This window comes from Aethalodelphis obliquidens, unplaced genomic scaffold, assembly GCF_003676395.1.
Source record: "Aethalodelphis obliquidens isolate GAN/ISIS:26980383/991018 unplaced genomic scaffold, ASM367639v1 scaffold50, whole genome shotgun sequence".
Taxonomy (NCBI): domain Eukaryota; kingdom Metazoa; phylum Chordata; class Mammalia; order Artiodactyla; family Delphinidae; genus Aethalodelphis; species Aethalodelphis obliquidens.
The window spans coordinates 9264694-9282190 of record NW_020837994.1 but is presented as its reverse complement, the minus strand read 5'-3'; positions in this window follow the sequence as shown (position 1 = coordinate 9282190).

Genomic DNA, 17497 nt, shown 5'->3' with positions numbered 1-17497 from the left:
GTAAACGGTTTAGGCTTTATCATAGACAATGAGACGAACTGAAATATTGTAAGGTGGGTGGACAAATGATCAGATTTAATGCTTTAGAAGGATTGCTCTGGTTTCAGTGTGGAGGTGATAACTGAAGGACTGAGGCCTAGAGAAATTTGTTACCCGACAACGGGGTTGGCCTTTTGCGGGGTGTCAAGCTGAAAGACACAACCAAGCCAAAGAGCAGGAAGAGAAGGGATTTTATTACTTGCAATGAGTATGGAGAACACTGGGGATATTTCCCAACAGCAAAATTGGGGAAGTTTTAAGCTAAGGGAGCATGCATATTTATGAAGAGACTTGTGCAAAGAGGAATTTAGCATAGAATTGGGGCAAGAGTCACCCTGGATTGACAGAGCCCAGGTCTTAGTTGATTGAAATCACTAGGGCCAGCAAAGGTCAACATCATCAATTCTCTGGCTCAAGTTAGTCTGGTGGATGATTGTTCTAGGGGATTCAGACCCTGTAAAATAGCTCAAGAATATGAGTCAGGCTATCCTTTACCTTTGAAACAGAACTGGGATTCTTAGTGACTGTTTTATTGTCTCTGATATGTTATTTCTCTGGCCTGGCAATAGCTGCTTTGTTCCTATATCCGTTTGTTCCCTTAAAATCATTAACTATTGAGTCCTGTTCTTCTGTGTGTGCAAGTCCTGTGGCCAGGCTTGGATCCCAAAATGACCTAAAATGGCCTAAAACGGCTCCTCATATGTCAAGAAAGCTGGGACAGGTTCTCTTTCTTTGGGGAACCCAACCCTACTTGCCTACAGAATCAGGTTGACTGGTTATGCCACCACTGCCTTAATCCACAGGGGAGGTGATGAGTGACTAAACCAACAGAGTACTGACACATTCTCACTGACTGAGACTGCGGAAGGGAAGATGCAAAGTAGGTAGATTCTACAGGACTTGGTGACCGGGAGGTAAGGAGAGAGCCAAGTCAGAGTTGACTTCCAGGTTTCCGTTTTAGGTGACTGAAGGGTGGGTTTGTCATTTATCAAGATAGGCAAGAGGGAGTGCAGGTTTTGAGGGAAAGACAGTGAATTCAGTCTACATACACTGTCTTTATTAGCTCCCATGCAGCACCATGCCTTGTGGAGCTATTTGGGAAGCAACTGATGTCTTGTTTAGTCTTCTGCCATTTCCCACTGGATTCCTGGCTTTAGCTTTCCAGCTAGCTTTCTTGTCTTTGGACTATACTCTTTCAATTCTTCACTATTGTATGAATGATCTTAAAAAAAGAGGCTCTAATTTACTGAGGGCATGAATATAGCCAGACCATATGCTAGAGCACTTGACCTAAATATGACATCATTTATTTTCATTTAGTCTTCTGAACATCTGTATGTAGGATGTATTATTATACCCATTTTATGAGTGAAAAATTAAGACAAGAAGAGCTAAAGTAACTTGCTCATGTTCACACAATTGTAAAGTGACAGAGTTGGGGTGCCAACTAGACTTCTTTTCCAAACTTTACTTTTTAGAGCAATTTGAGTTTCACAGCATAATTGAGCAGAAGGTAACAGCGATTTCCCATATAACCCCTACCCCCCCACATGCATACTTTCCCAATTATCATCAGCTCCCATCAGAGTGGTCCATTTGTTACAATTGATGAACCTACACTGACACATCATTATCACCCAAGTCCATAGTTTACATCAGGGCTTATTCTTGGTATTATACATTCTATGGCTTGGACAAATTTATAATGACGTGTGTCTACTATGATAGTATCATACAGAATAGTTTCACATCCCTAAAAATCCTCTGTGCTCTGCTTATTCATCACTCACTTCCCCCACCCCTGTCAACTAGACTTTTAACCACTAACATGTACTGAATGGATGTGCATGTCAGCTTCCTCCATATTAAATTCTCAGCCAGGGATCAAGCTTTCCCTGGTCTTCACAGAATGGATGCCTCCAGGCTCTGCAAGCTGATCAACTTTGGATGGTGTCTTCTCAGAGCCCTTGCCTCACTCTTCCTTGTATCGTTGGTGGTAGAGTGTTTGCTATTCCTCCTTCAATGATGTTTTCTGCTTGGGGACAGAGACTCTCCCTGAAATCTTATCTTTGTCCCCAGAGCCCAGCACAGTGTCTAGTATAGAATGAGTAATCTATGTGTACCGAGGTTTTCACAGACCAAGATTTTTATGTTAAATAGGGATAAGAATGCCCACATCTTTAAGATATTGAGATGATTAATAGAACAATGTGTCGAAACTGCCTGGCACAAAGTGGGGGCTTTTTTTGTCAGTGAGTTCTTCCTTTTATTACTATCACCAGTCTTCACCTTCTCTCCTCCTAGTAGAACTGATCTCTGCCCCATCTTTTGTCCCAAGTGCCTGTACATTGCCCGCCTGGCATGCTCACCAGGTGGTGGTATAGCCAACAGTCTGTATGTGTGGTTCTCCTCCCCCTGCCCCCATTGTCCACACCTCCTGCAGCACAAATTCCTTGAAGTCAGGCATGGATTTATATGAACCTCTACATTATTAGTTCAGTGAATTGTGCCCTTACATGCTTAATGAATGCACCCATTGTACCCTCTGCCCCCTGCATTGCTTTATTTTCCTTCATAGATCTTACCACTCCTCATATATTTTTACATTTATTTATTTATTTTTAATACATCTTTATTGGAGTATAATTGCTTCACAATGCTGTGTTAGTTTCTGTTGTACAAAAAAGTGAATCAGCCATATGCATACATATGTCCCCATATCCCCTCCCTCTTGAGGCTCCCTCCCACCTTCCTTATCCCACCCCTCTAGGTCATCACAAAGCACTGAACTGATCTCCCTGTGCTATGCTGCTGCTTCCCACTAGCTCTCTATTTTACATTAGGTAGTGTATATATATCGATGCTACTCTCACTTCGCCCCAGCTTCCCTCACTGCCCCCCAACCCCATGTTCTCAAGTCCATTCTCTATGTCTACTTCTTTATTCCTGCCCTGCCACTAGGTTCATCAGTACCATTTTTTTTTTTTTTAAGATTCCACATATATGTGTTAGTGTACGGTGTTTGTTTTTCACTTTCTGACTTACTTCACTCTGTATGACAGACTCTAGGTCCATCCACCTCATTACAAATAACTCAATTTCATTTCTTTTTATGGCTGAGTAATATTACATTGTATATATGTGCCACATCCGCTTTAGCCATTCATCTGTTGATGGACACTTAGGTTGCTTCCATGTCCTGGCTATTGTAAATAGTGCTGCAGTGAACATTGTGGTACATGTCCTTTTTTTTTTTGCGGCACGTGGGCCTCTCACTGTTGTGGCCTCTCCCGCCGGACCAGGGCACGAACCTGCGTCCTCTTCATCGGCAGGGGACTCTCAACCACTGCGCCACCAGGGAAGCCCAGGGAAGCCCCCTGAGGTGCTTCTTGAACTGAGTCATTAAAAGATGAGTGAGTTCAACTAGTGAGGGTAGGAGTGGTGGCTGGTTAATGCAGTCGGGGAGAGGGGACAGAAGGGAAGGCAGCGACAGAAATTCACGAGCAGGGGGTGACTAAAAGTGCAGTGTCGCCAGAGTGTAAAGTTTGAGTGTGAAGTGCTAAGGGTTTAGGTTGGGGAGGGCCTGGATCTCAGACTTTGTCACGGCTGTTGAAAGTCATGGAAGGTTTTAAGCAGGACAGTATGTCTTCTTTGGTGAAAAGTCTGTTTAGGTCTTCCTCCCATTTTTTAACTGGGTTGTTTGTATTTTTGATACTGAGCTCCATAAGCTGTTTGTATATTTTGGAGATTAATCCTTTGTCATTTGTTTCATTTGCAAATATTTTCTCCCATTTTGAGGGTTGTCTTTTTGTCTTGTTTATGGTTTCCTTTGCTGTGCAAAAGCTTTTAAGTTTCATTAGGTCCCAATGGTTTATTTTTGTTTTTATTTTCGTTACTCTAGGAGGTGGGTCAAAAAAGATCTTGCTGTGATTTATGTCATAGAGTGTTTTTCCTATGTTTTCCTCTAAGAGTTTTATACTGTGTGGCCTTATATTTAGGTCTTTAATTCATTTGGAGTTTATTTTTGTGTATGGTATTAGGGAGTGTTCTAATTTCATTCTTTTACATGTAGCTGTCCAGTTTTCCCAGCACCACTTACTGAAGAGGCTGTCTTTTCTCCATTGTATGTTCTTGCTTCCCTTGTTGTAAATTAGGTGACTATATGTGCATGGGTTTTTCTGTGGGTTTTCTATCCTGTACCATTGATCTATGTTTCTGTTTTTGTGCCAGTACCATACTGTCTTGATTACTGTAGCTTTGTAGTGTAGTCTGAAGTCAGGGAGACTGATTCCTCCAGCTCTGTTTTTCTTTCTCAAGATTGCTTTGGCTCTTCAGGGTCGTTTGTGTTTCCACAAGAATTGTAAAATTTTTTGTTCTAATTCTGTGAAGAATGCTATTGGTAGTTTGACAGGGATTGCATTGAATCTGTAGATTGCTTTGGGTAGTATAGTCATTTTCACAATATTGATTCTTCCAATCCAAGAACATGGTATTTTTCTCCATGTGTTTATGTCATCTTTGATTTCTTTCATCAGTGTTTTATAGTTTTCTGAGTGCAAGTCTTTTGCCTCCTTAGGTAGGTTTATTCCTAGATATTTTATTCTTTTTGTTGTGATGGTAAATGGAATTGTTTCTTTAATTTCTCCTTCTGATTTTCCTTTTTTAGTGTATAAGAATGCCAGAGATTTCTGTGCATTAATTTTGTATCCTGCAACCTTACCAAATTCATTGATTACTTCTAATAGTTTTCTGGTGGCATCTTTAGGATTTTCTATGTATAGTATCATGTCATCTGCAAACCGTGACAGTTTTACTTCTTTTTTTTTCAAATTGTATTCCTTGTATTTCTTTTTCTTCTCTGATTGCTGTGGCTAGGACTTCCAAAACCATGTTGAATAAGCGTGGCGGGGTGGACATCTTTATCTTGTTCCTGATCTTAGTGGAAATGCTTTCAGTTTTTCACCATTGAATATGATGTTTGCTGTGGGTATGTCATATATAACCTTTATTATATTGAGGTAGGTTCCCTCTATGCCCATTTTCTGGAGAGTTTTTATCATAAATCGGTGTTGAATTCTGTCAAAAGCTTTTTCTGCATCTATTGAGGTAGTCATATGGTTTTTATTCCTTAATTTGTTAACATGGTGTATCATGTTGATTGATTTGTGTATATTGAAGAATCCTTGCATCCCAGCCATTAATCCCACTTGATCATGTTGTATGATCCTTTTAATCTGTTGTTGGATTCTGTTTCCTAGTATTTTGTCCAGGATTTTTGCATCTATGTTCATCAGTGATATTGGTCTATAGTTTTCTTTTTTTGTGATAACTTTTTCTGGTTTTGGTATGAGGGTGATGGTGGCCTCATAGAATGAGTTTGGGAGTGTTTCTCCCTCTGCAATTTTTTGGAAGAGTTTCAGAAGGATTGGTGTTAACTCTTCTTTAAATGTTTGATAGAATTTCCTGTGAAGACATCTGGTCCTGGGCTTTTGTTTGTTGGAAGATTTTTTTTTTTTTTTTGCTGTACGCGGGCCTCTCATTGTTGTGGCCTCTCCCGTTGTGGAGCACAGGCTCTGGACATGCAGGTTAAGCGGCCATGGCTCATGGGCCTAGCCGCTCCGCAGCATGTGGGATCTTCCCGGACTGGGGCACGAACCCGTGTCCCCTGCATCAGCAGGCAGACTCTCAACCACTGCGCCACCAGGGAAGCCCTGTTGGAAGATTTTAAATTACATTTTCAATTTCATTACTTGTGATACGTCTGTTTATATTTTCTAATTCTTCCTGGTTCAGTCTTGGAAAATTGTATCTTTCCAAGAATTTGTCCATTTGATTGTGGTTGTCCATTTTTTTTGCATATCGTTGTTTGTAGTAGTCTCTTATAATCCATTGTATTTCTGAGGTCAGTTGTGATTTCTCCTTTTTCATTTCTAATTTTATTGATTTGCATCCTGTCCCTTTTTGTCTTGGAGTCTGGCTAAGGATTTATCAATTTTGTTTGTCTTCGCAAAGAACCAGCTTTTAGTCTTATTGATCTTTGCTATTGTTTTCTTCATTTCTATTTCATTTATTTCTCCTTTGATCTTTATAATTTCTTTCCTTCTACTGACTTCGGGGTTTTTTTGTTCTTCTTTCTCTAGTTGCTTTAGGTGTAGGGTTAGATTGTTTACTTGAGATATTTCTTATTCCTTGAGGTGAGATTGAATTGCTATAAACTTCCCTCTTAGAAATGCTTTTGCTGTGTCATAGACTTTGGGTCATTGTGTTTTCATTGTCATTTGTTTCTACATATTTTTAAAATTTATTCTTTGATTTCTTCAGTGATCTCTTAGTTATTTAGTAGTGCACTGTTTAGCCTCCATGTATTTGTGTTTTTTACTGTTTTTTTTTTTCCCTGTAGTTGATTTCCAAACTCATAGCATTGTGGTCAGAAAAGATGCTTGACATGATTTCAATTTTCTTCAATTTTCTGAGGCTTGATTTGTGACCCACGATGTGATCTATCCTGGAGAATGTTCCATGTGCACTTGAGAAGAAAATGTATTCTGCCACGTTTGGGTGGAATATTCTATAAATATCAATTAAGTCTATCAGGTCTATTATGTCATTTAAAGCTTGTGTTTCCTTATTTATTTTCTTTTCGGATGATCTTTCCACTGGTGTTAGTGGGGTGTTAAAGTCCCCTACTATTATTGTTTTACTGTCAATTTCCCATTTCATGGTTGTTAGCATTTGCCTTATGTATTGAGGTGCTCCTATGTTGGGTACATAAACATTTATAATTGTTATATCTTCTTCTTGGATTGATCCCTTGATCATTGTGTAGTGTCCTTCCTTATCTCTTGTAACAGTCTTTATTTTAAAGTCTATTTTACCTGATGTGAGTATTGCTACTCCAGCTTTCTTTTATTTCCATTTGCATGGAATATCTTTTTCTATCCCTTCACTTTCAGGCTGTATGTGTCCCTTGGTCTGAAGTGAGTCTCGTATAGACAGCATATATATGGGTCTTGTTTTTGTATCCATTCAGTCAGTCTGTGTCTTTTGGTTGGGGCATTTAATCCATTTACATTCAAGGTTATTATCGATATGTATGTTCCTATTACCATTTTCTTAATTGTTTTGGGTTTGTTTTTGTAGATCTTTTCCTTTTCTTGTGTTTCCCACCTAGAGAAGTTTCTTTAGCATTTGTTATAAAGCTAGTTTGGTGGTGCTGAATTCTGTTAGCTTTTGCTTGTCTGAAAAACTTTTGATTTCTCTGTCAAATCTGAATGAGATTCTTGCTGGGTAGAGTAATTTTGGTTGTAGGTTTTTCTCTTCCATCACTTTAAGCATATCCTGCCACTCCCTTCTGGCCTGCAGAGTTTCTGCTGAAAAGTCAGCTGATAACCTTATGGGGATTCTTTTGTATGGTATTTTTTGCTTTTCCCTTACTCCTTTTAATATTTTTTTCTTTGAATTTCACTTTTGTTAGTTTGATTAATATGTGTCCTGGTGTGTTTCTCCTAGGGTTATCCTGTTTGGGACTCTCTGTGCTTCCTGGATTTGGGTGACTATTTCCTTTCCCATGTTAGGGAAGTTTTCCACTATAATCTCTTCAAATATTTTCTCAGATCCTTTGTTTTTCTCTTTTTTCTTCTAGGACCCCTATAATTCGAATGTTGGTGCATTTAGTGTTGTCCCAAAAGTCTCTGAGATTGTCTTCAATTCTTTTCATTCTTTTTTCTTTATTCTGCTACTCGGCAGTCATTCCCACCATTTTGTCTTCCAGCTCACTTATTCATTCTTGTGTCTCAGTTATTGATTCATTCTAGTGTATTTTTCATTTCAGTTATTGTGTTGTTCATCTCTGTTTGTTCTTTAGTTCTTCTAGATCTTTTTTAAACATTTCTTGTATTTTCACAATCTGTGCTTCCATTCTATTTCCGAGATTCTGGATCCTATTTACTATCATTACTCTGAATTCTTTTTCAGGTAGATTGCCTATTTCCTCTTCATTTATTTGGCCTTGTAGGTTTTTACCTTGCTCCTTCACCTGTGACATATTTTTTGCTGTCTCATTTTTTTTTTTTTTTTTTTTGGATGGGTGGGATTGTGTTCCTGCCTTACTGGTTGTTTGGCCTGAGGCTTACAACACTGGAGTTTGTAGGCTGTTGGGTAGAGCTGGGTCTTGGTGCCGAGATGAGGACCTCTGGGAGACCTTGCTCCAATGAATACTACCCGAGGTCTGAAGTTCTCTGTTAGTCCAGTGGTTCAGACTCAGAGCTCCCACCACAGAAGCTTTGGCCTGGCCCCTGGCTGGTGAACCAAAATCCAGCAAGCTGCACGGGATGGCCAAAAAAAAAAAAAAAAAAAAAGGAGAACAATAACAAAGAGTAAAAACTAAAATTAGACTAGGAAACTAACAGATATGTTAGAAAGAATATAAAAATATAGATGAAACAAAAACCAGAAGGTAAAACAGAATCACAATAGTAAAAAAGAGGAGAAGAAGAAAGAAAGAAAGAAAAAGGTGGGAAAGGCCTTGGCTATGGAGGGCAGTGCCTAGGCAGGGGCAGGGTTTGGGTGGCAGGCAGGGCCTATGCTTAGGACCCACGGGGCTGGAAAAGGCCCTGGGGGTGGGGGTGGGGCTTAGGCGCAATGGAACAGAAGGGGCCCAGGCCTCTGGTCTCAGAGGGCAGGGGACCCCGCCTGGAAGCACAGCAGTCTTCCTCTGCCTGAATGGACAGGGCACTCTCTGCTCCTTTCCTGCTCGTCTCCTGCTCCTCCAGTCCTGGCGGAGCCCTCCCACCTGCCTCTCCTGTTCTCCCCCAGCCTCCCTCCTATGCCTCTAGGACCAGTGCAGCCTGGAGGGGGCCTTGGAGGGTGGGGGACCCAGCCAATATCCAGGCAGACTTCCCTGGCCGATTGGGCAGGGGAAATGCTCAGCGTGCTCCCCACCGATCCAAGTCCCCAAGGGTCCCTCCAGGCATGGGAACCCCTCCCCCCTTTCAGCCAACCCTCAGGGGCCCTGGTCCTGTCTGGCGTCCACTTATCCTCCATCTCTGTCCCCCCATGTCCTACTGGTTTGTTTGGAGGCTCCTCCCATCTCCTTGGGCATCGAGGTCCCCCACCAGCATCTGGCAGGTGCCCTAGTTGTGGGGAGAAACGAACTCCACATCTTCCCACACCCCACTGCTTAAATTTATGCTATCTATTTATTAACTTATTATCTATCTCTTTCATTGACAATGTAAGCACCAAGATAACAGAGATTTTTGTCTCTCATTCACTGTTGTGAACACAATCCAGAATAATGCTTAGGACATAGTAGATACTCAATATTTGTTGAGTGACTGAATTAATTTTGCATATTACTTATGTCAGTGCTGTAGGGTCGGTATTATTAGAGGTTAAGTGACATGCCTACATTCTTTTAGCTAATCAGAAACAGTGGAGATTTTGAAATCATATCTTTCTGACTCCAAAGGTGATTCTGATTTCAGTATACTGACTACTCCTTATTAGTAACTCTCATAAGGAGGCATATAAGTATAGTGTTAGGGGAGACTTGGAGACGCATAAAGCAGCTTCCTTTCCACTTGAATCTGAGAGGCAATGCAGTGTAGAAAGAAAGGCATGTGATCTTTGGGCAGATAAAATTGAGCATGAATTCTGGTTCTACTCTTATTGGTGGGTCACCTTGGGGAAGTTCACTAATGCTTCTCATCTTCTGCTTTCCTATTGTTTAATAATTATAATACTTTTCTTTTCGGGTTGTTGGTAGGATTAGATGAGATAATATTTGCAACACAGTATCACATAGGAGGCGATTAATAAATGACATTTCTCCTTCTAGTGTCACTTCCATCTATACCTTTCAATTCAACATTTATTCTGTCAGTGTGTTTTTGTGTTATTGTTATCTCCATGACAGGATTCTAAGCACTTTGAGGATAGAGGCAGTATCTTCAACTACTTATGTATTTCACACAGCCCCTCCTGGGACTTAAATCCCAGCAAAATCCATGACAGTGGGATGAATACGTGCTGACAGGGCAAGTTAGTTCTAATAAATTTGGGAGTGGAAGATGGTTCATCTTCCAGGTTGAAGGTCAATTATGATAAGCCTCAAGATCAATGAATAGAACAAGGTCAACATGTCTGTAAATTTCTGAAATAAAATGACACTATCTTACAGACATTTTCAGTTGCTCTCTTGATTTTTTTCTGTTCTTTTACTGCCTCCAAACAAATGCCATTACTGGAATCAGAGTTGCAGGAAAATAAAAGCTAGGAATATGTTCTTCAGATAAACATTATTTATGAAAAATTAAAATGGGGATTTGTCAGGCACTTTAAGGATCACATTTCTAGATTGTTTTTTAATAATCTAAACTTCATAACTTATAAAAATCTATTTAGACAAGAGGCTCAGTGCCTCTGGAAAAAGTCTTGAAAATCAATTTGAACAAAGTAGAGTATTGTATGAAATAAGTCTCTTAATATGTGAACTCTAAAGAGTTGGTGGTGAAATGGGAAATATACGTTTGTTATTAACAACTGAGGTTAGAAAGGCATTTTGATTTACAATGGAGGCGGATTGCAATTTCAGTTTCCACTGGATAGGCAGAAAATGGACTCTGCATCATTACATTGTGAGATTTGTGTTTGTGCTGAATCCCCATCAGTGTGAACAAAGTGAGCCATTGAAGTCTGAATTATTGGGTTTCTTTCCAGGAAGTCACTGGCTTTCAGCTCAAATAGAGTCTACTACTCATTCCTCCTGCTTCTTGTCACACTGGTTTATTTATTTTCCTTCTCAGAGATTCAGTTACGACCAGGTAAAATGGCCCTTCCAACTTTGCTCACACTACCAAGTCAAGATTACTTGTTAAGAGGCAAAGGAGAGTTCTACTCCTTTGTGCATATCCAGCCAACTATCATGATGAGCAACTCTAATCTTTCCAAAGAGAGGACATGGTATAAGAACATGGTAGCAACTCAGATGCTACTGTAAATTCCCATTCCTACAAGCTCAGTTGTTGGAACAGTCATCACTTTCCATGTAATAAATCACTTCCAAAATTAGGAGCTTAAAAATAGTTACTTAACTCATGATTTTATGGATCAGCAACTTGGCCTGGGATTGGTGGCATAGGGCCAGGTTTGAGGTTTGTCTGATCTTGGCTGGACTCTGATACATACATATATAGCCAGCAGGGTTGGTTGGGGGCTGGATGGTCCAAAATGGTTAAGTGGGAGAGCTCGTCTTAATTCCATGTAGTCTCTAATCATCTATCAGACAAGCCTAGACTTGTACATGGTGGCCAAGGTAAGGATCCAAGGGAACAGATAGAAGTGTGCAATGATTCTTGACGCTTAGGCTCAGAACTTGCTTAACATCATGTTCACTGTGTGCTGTTCTTCAAAGAAAATCACCAGCACAGATGGATATAAGGGAGGAGAAATATATTCCACCATTGATGGGAGAAGCTGCAAGTAATTAAAAGCTGTAACCGACCATTTGGTGTCCTTTGTGGTTTTGTTTTAAGGTTTTGCTTCCATCAGTTTGAAGTCCATTGAATCATACTGTGCTTAAAGGAACCCTCCTATGGAATTATCATATTAAGCCTCTTATCCATATCTGGATCATTCCTGGGTCTTACCTCAGATACCTAAATTCCTTGAACCCAGATCCTTCTTCCTGCCTCTCATACGCTGTACACAGAACTTATGAAAACCAGACCTCAGAAATAGTTACCGTGAAGCTAGGTAGGTAAACTAGAATAATATCCTTAGATTCTGAAGCACTTTGTCCTTCATTATTTCTTTCATTCTCACAATGGTCCTATGATATAAGCAGGGCCTACATCTTTTACCTGAAGTAGAAATTGAGGCTCATAGAATTGAAGTGGTTTCTGTGAGGCCCCACAACTATGTAAGTGGTAGGACTGAGATTTGAACCCAGGTTTTGTGACTGTAGACCCATCTCTTGATTCACCGCACACATTGTCTCTAGTTGGCTGGCTTGCTTCAGGCTGATGTTAAGACCAGATTGGTCATAAACAATCCAAAATAATATTTCTCAAACTAGAACCTTGGGCTCTAGGTGAAGAGGCATTGGAGTGGTCTGGGCCACAGACCTGAACAAGGGTCATAGTCGACTGTGGGAGAGCTCTAAGGGCTGGCCCAGCTCTTTGAGTTTCCCCTTTCATCCTTGCTTGACTTTAATTTTCCTTCGTCCTCCTAAACTATGAAGCTTTTAAGATGGGGAATGAGGGTGGGATAGTGGGGAGGATGATGATGTCTCAATTTGAAAACAGTTGATGGCCCTGCTTCAGTCTCATATTGGCAGAAGTCTAAAGATGCTACTGGGTGCCCATGAACTCTTGCTGTTATGTTCAGAGCTCTGATGACCCCATGCCCAGCAGTAGGACAGTGGAGGGAACATGAGCTCTTGAGTGAGATACATCTGGGCTCAAATTCCTGCTCTTCTATTTACTACTCAGTCTTCTCATTTGTCAAATGGGGTGAATGTTACCAGCTTAAGTTTATTGAATAAATAAAATGGGATAATGTATTTAAAGTGTTTCACACAAAGTAAGTGCAAAATGACTTTGTATGTTTCCCCACTTGAGGAATGTACCCATGTAGGATAAAAATTTCTCTCTATAATTCTCTAATTCCATTTCAAGCTGCACACAAACTAGGTAAAGCATGACTTTTCTCTCCTTTCTTTACTTAAATGATTTTATATTTTGACCTGAAAACTTAAATTCAATTTGACCTAATATATTTAATTAACACCTAATACATTAGGCACTGTGTAAGGCAATAGGCTAGGCCTTTGGGTAGAAACATAACAATGACTAAAATAAATCTTTCTTTCCAAGCTTCTCACAGTCAAGTAGGGAGATGTGAGCATAGAGGCTGTCCTATAAGATAGACTATGATACAGATAGAAATAGAGGGCCCAACAAAGAGCTATGAAAATGCAAGAATAGATGTTAGTCTATTATGTTAGTTAATCTGTTATGTTAGTGTAAAGCTTTTTAGAGGAGATTTCACTTGAGCTGGATGAATTATTAACAGGTGGGGTATGATGTGGGAAGAGATCAAAAGAGAAAGGACCAAAGACAAGGATTGAAAATTAGGAAATTTTGTATTTCTTGGCAAGTCTGAATAAGTGAGTCCTAATTTTTGAGATCACCAGTATAATTTTTCATCTATACATTAAGAACTGCCAAATTTATACCTCCAGGCCAGATCTCTCTCTTGGATTGTAAACTAGTATGTTTAATCACTTTCTCCATATCTCCATGTGGATTTCTACTGGACATCTCAAACTCAACATGTTCAAAATTGAACTTCTCTTCCTCATCCCCAAGCTTGTCATACTCACAATCTTCTTCATCTCAGTTGATGACAACTTCTCTCAGTAGCTCCTGCCAAAAATCTTGAAGTCACCTTGGACTTTCTTTTTTACATCTCACATTCAATTCAATTCAAAAAGCACACCTCAGCCTCAGGGCTTTTGAACTGACTATCACTTCCCTCTGGGACGGTCTTACAGGAATCTCCATGGATAACTCTCATCTCTTTCAAATCCCCTTTACAATGAAACCTGCCCTGAGAACCCTCTTCGATACTACAACTTGTTTCCTTCCCTCAGTCATGCACTTCCTTTTCTCCTTATCCTAAACTACATTTTTTTTCTATTCTGGTTGCTATATTCTACTATACATAATTTATACATAATTTACTTGTTAAAATCTAAAGATCTGTGTCTGCGTGTTTGTGTGTGTGTGTGTTTAATGTAAATGCCAAGCATCTGGAACAGTGCCTGGTACAAAATAGGCACTCAAAAAAAATTGTTGAACAAATAAATGACTTCTGACAAAATTTATATCCATTTACCATCCTGTCCAAATCTTTTTTTCTGCTTGTTCAACTTAAATACATACATGTTTCGACTGACAGCTCAATTTTATTTTTGTAGACTGGTTCAGTGTGGAAGAATGTGATTATTTATAAGCAATGTAAGTATAGAATATAAAACTATAACTAAGCTATTTTGAGGAAAACAACATAGTTACACAAATATTAATGCATTTTTCCCCCAGAATTCTGCACTGAGAAAAAAGAAATATCTTGGGAAAATGATCAACTATGGAGCATACTATGCACATGAATTAACATTCAGTTCTATTTGAATAAGCTTTATGGCTGCACAGTTTTGAGACAGAAACCTTTGCCTTTTGCTTTTCAAATCATTCTTGGCAAAGTCTTAACCTGACCTGCCATGTCCACTTACTTTAATGAAACATGAAGCTGCTTAAAATGAAATTTCTCCTCTCTGCATTCTGTTCCACTGATTAATTTAGTGTTGGCATTTAAGCATGATTACATTCCCTTGGGAATCAGTGCTGTTTTAGGCAATTTCATCTGTTTAATTTACATTTTGTTGAAGGACTTAGGAAGGCAACTGCTTTTTAAATCAAGATCCCCAAATGTCCATGCATCCTGATTATAGCTGATCTTTCTATTTTCATTATGCTTTCATGAGTTGAACTTATTAAAATATGAAAATAAAGGAAAGCAAATCCACCATGTCAAATAAAATGCACCACTGCTTTCCACTCTCCACACAGAGATGCTTTTCCATCATGCCTCTATGCTTCTTAAATTAAATGTCAAGTTTTGCACAGCTGTCTTGAGAGACTTGATGATGGAGTGCAAAGTTTTGCTTTGCCTTGCCCTGGACTGTATTTGACTTAGTGCCTATTACTAATAAGACTATTATATGTTCAGAACAACTAATATTGGATTTTGATGTTGAACATATCAAGGTGGTGTTTAGCCAATGTCCCATAATTGCTTCTTTTCATCAACAGCTGTAATAAAAATAATGAGGGTCTAAGTTATTTTAAGAAGTCTGTTTTATACATATTGTATATTTTTTCATTTGATAGTATAAACTGCAGAAGACAGAGAGTCAGAACCACCGTGTTTCTAGTGCTGAAGGAATATTAGAGATTACTATTATTTTTATTATTTTCCATTCCATTCCATTCCCTGACTGAGAGGGAGCTGCCCAGTTTAAAAGGTGGAGGGTCGAGAAGGAGAAGAGTCTCTCAAGCAATAAGACCCTGATTAGAGTATCCCTTCCCACGTGTTTTCATTAATTTAACAAATGCAACAATCCTTTATTGAGTGCTATGTTCTACCCCCATGCTAGAAGTTGGGCAAACAATAAAGACTAAGACACAGGTCCTACTCTTTAGAAATGGTGTTTAGAAGCCTCTTGCGAGAAAAATTTACTCTTTTCTAAGTCCAAAGTTAAAATGGATACTTCTTTGTGTGGCACCATTCTTTTATTTTAAATAATACTTTAAACATTCCCCCGGTACCAATACCTAAAAACATTGGTATTTATTTATTTTTTATTTGTTGCATGTTTAACTTATTGGCTTCCACTAGCTTTTCTGTGCAATGGGTAGATATACTCTAGACATTTGCTCAGGTGGTAATCCAAGGTGCTCCCCAAATTTCCAGTGATAGACTTCATAGTAGATCATCATTCTGTCTTGGGAACAATAGTCTTTTCTCTTATTGGTAAAATTAAAATGTTTCATTATTTAGATTTAAGCCCTACAAAGCTCCAAGCTTTTGAATCTTAACTGTTCCCACACCTGTTTATTTTATTTTGTTTTGTCCCCTCATATAGACTTATTTTCACCTTGGTTTCTAGGACCAGTTTTGATCTTATGCCAGGACTTGGTTTGAATTATGATTTTACTGCTTCCTAGCTGGGTTATCAGGACCATCACATACAGAAATGCACACAGGTCTAGGAATTGTCAAGAACTGCACAGTTGCCCCAAGGTACTTAATCTTGTGGTGCCAAGTTTTGGTTGTCTAGATTTGGTTTTTATTGGCTTATAGCTTATTACCAATAGGCTCGTACGTGGACTGAACAATTAATATTGGATTTTTCATTATTCTTGTAATCGTCAACTCTAATGAGAAAAATAAAGATATCTGTTATTCAAAAGATCTATTGAGTAGTAGTTTTATCCATCTCACTTGGTAGTATTAGTTGTAAATGGCACATTCTAGAGGTTTCTGTGTGCAAACTGTAGAGCCATACGTGGTGGATCACGGGTTATATTGGTGTGAGAGGTTAGGGTCAACTACAGAATTAGAGAGCACATGTCCTCCACAAGACTGCTCTCACCTCTGACACCAGCAGCAAATTTGGGGTGAGGGGAGGGTTCTCAAAACTACCCTCAGGTTCAATAATTTGCTGTAAAGACCCACAGAACTCATTAAAAGCTGTTATACTCACAGTTATGGTTTATTACAGGGATTAAGATCAGCCAAAGGAAAAGATGCCTAGAGCAGAGTCCAGGAGTGTTCCCAACGTGAAGCTTCCTCATCAGTCTCCTGGTAATCATGTTACTCTCTGGCAGTGGCGCGTGGCACTACGCATGGAGTGTGGCCAGCAAACGAAGCTCAGCCAGGCCTTGTGTCCATACTGGATTCCATTACATTGGCATGATTGACTGATTGATTGATTGTCCGTGTGATTGATCTCAGTCTCTAGTCTCTAGCCCCCCAGGTGAGATCCAAAGCCCCTACCCTAAATCACATGGTTAGTATGAGTCAAAGCCCCCAGTTTAACTCACACTGTTACTCTTTGGGTAGCCCAAGGCCCTCAAGCAAACACAGATACTTTACCACCCAGTAGGCTAGGACAAAGCCCAGACCTCTTTTTAGGCAAGATTAAATTCTTTACAACACACTTGGGAACATCCCTTAATTTCCTTTTATCTCTATTCCCTCACTTATAGAACAAGACTAATCATGTAGTTGCTAGGGTTGTTACACAGATTAATGCTGAAGTATTGATATATAAACTACTTAAGATTACAGAAGTAGAAAGTGAAAAATGGGCCATTCTTCCTTTAGTTTACAAGTCTCTTCATTTACATACATGTGGGTGCTGCCAGCCCACTCTTGTTAATTTTATCTTTGGTTCCAACTCCAATTATTTTGATAAACTCAGTCTTAGTCACCCTCACTGAGAAACCTTGGGTTTGGCCTTTTTCCTGCCTCAGTGCACTGGTTCATTATCTTTATTTGGGTTCTGTAATGGCATTAGATCTCTTCAAATTTTGTTCTGTTCTTTCTATGCTTGACGCTGAAGTCTTTCTTAAAGACTTTATCAAATTGCCCATTGTTCAATTATGAAGTTTTATTTTTTTGGCCACTCCACGTGGCATAAGGGATCTTAGTTCCCCGTCCAGGGATCAAACTCATGCCCCCTGCATTGGAAGTACAGAGTCTTAACCACTGGACCACCAGGGAACTCCCAATGATGGAGTTTCTATAATCATTTTTTATAGTCATTCCTAGGAATTCTCCCTTATCAACTCTCCTCCCTTTTTCTTCACTTAAGAGAGTGGCCATTTTG